This window comes from Myotis davidii, unplaced genomic scaffold (genome assembly GCF_000327345.1).
Source record: "Myotis davidii unplaced genomic scaffold, ASM32734v1 scaffold875, whole genome shotgun sequence".
Taxonomy (NCBI): Eukaryota; Metazoa; Chordata; class Mammalia; order Chiroptera; family Vespertilionidae; genus Myotis; species Myotis davidii.
In genome coordinates, this window is record NW_006286244.1 from 1,668,467 (window position 1) to 1,670,140 (window position 1,674).

Sequence of the window (1,674 nt, forward strand, 5' to 3'; positions counted from 1 at the left end):
TTGGGTGGCGTGCGAATAAAAAGCCACCAGGCTCCCCCGGCCAGCATGGCTCAGTGGTTAAGCGTCCACCTCTGAACCAGGAGGTCAGGGTTCGATTCCCGGTCAGGGCACAGGCCCGGGTTGCAGGCTGGATCCCCAGTGTGGGGCGTGCGGGAGGCAGCCGATCCATGATTCTCACCATTGATGTTTCTTTCCCTCCCTTCCTCTCCCTCCCTGTCTGAAACCAATAAAAATATACATTTTTAAAAGCCCCCAGGCTTCTCGCAGGCTGCCCTGAGGGCTGGGGGACCTGGGAGAGGGGCAAAGGCCACGGTCTGAGCAGAGCGCACGGGAAGGCTTGGCGAGCGAGACCTGAAATCCCTGAAACTTTAAAAGGGGAAACGAGGATTGTGGAGGCTTCTAGCCCTTAAACCGTGCAGCACGCGCTCTAAGACTTTCTCAGCTGGAAAACACAGGCCCCTCCAGCCCTTCACTCCCCTGTAATAACGTGTAAGAAGACCCTGGGCCGTGGGAGCCGATGCCTCGTCATACATGAAGCTTTTCCTCATTAACGAGAACCATCCCCATCTCACGGCCGCGTAGGCCTCACCACAAAGCCGGTCACGCCTCCTGACCTTCTCACAAACTCACATACGAGCAAAGACTCAACATCTAAATAGACTTTTATTTTTTCCTTTTACTTATTTGGACAGAAAAGAAAACTCAACTCCCCAGCTTGCATTCGAGACTCCCTAAGTCTGGGGAACACATTCAGCTCAGATACAGTGGACCTTGTAGAAAAAGCATCACAAATTAAAAATAGATTCTCCACGTGGTAAAAGTGCTCTCGCTCCCGTGTACAGGGCGCGGCAAAGGCGTCTGGAAACACGATTGAGAATCCGGCCGCGGTCGTGGCCCTGAGTGGACACCGGGGGCGAGGTGGTCATCGCGAGCCGAGGACACGGGGGCACGGGGGGCACGGAGGTGGGCATGCTGCCAGCACACGTAACGGATGGGTGTGCGCATGGGAACGTCCCGGGCCCAAGAAGAACGGATTCTGCGTTTGTGAACGTGAGGGCTCGTCTGTCGGGTGGTAGGGGAGGGACTCGGGGACGGCAGCCTGTCGGCCGCTCTGGCTGATGTTCTGGGGAACAGTGGGCCCTGGCTGCCCGCTGCTTGTCCTGTCTTCGTGTCCGGCCCGCGGTGAGCAGGCCCCGGCCCCTCGGGAAATGCCAGCCGAGCCAGCACCCACCCCCCATCCCATGTGCGACCTGAGACAGGCAAACACTGGCCCACGCAGGTCAAGACGTAGCCAGTGGCCGTCCGGGGACGGTCCGTCTGTGTGTTTGTCAAGACCAGTCACCCCGCCAATGACACGCGAGAGGCCCGCAGGCCCCCGGGTCCCTGGGAGAGGCAACCCCATCTGTTCCGGAAGCGAGCTCCCTCTCTGGCCCGAGCACGGGCACCGGGCACAGAACCCAGACCTGGGATCGAGCCGGGACCGGGTGAGGCCAGGGGGATGGGAAAGAAGGGAGACATTTTCCCTTTACAGACGACCTTAAGCAACAGTAAGAAAATAACCTGAAGATATATTTAAAAATAAAAAATGGCATCACACTTCGTTCACCGCGCCTGTGGGCGTGCCCCTGCCCTCCCCGTGCCCGGCCACGCGGGCGCAGGAGCAGGGAGGCCGCG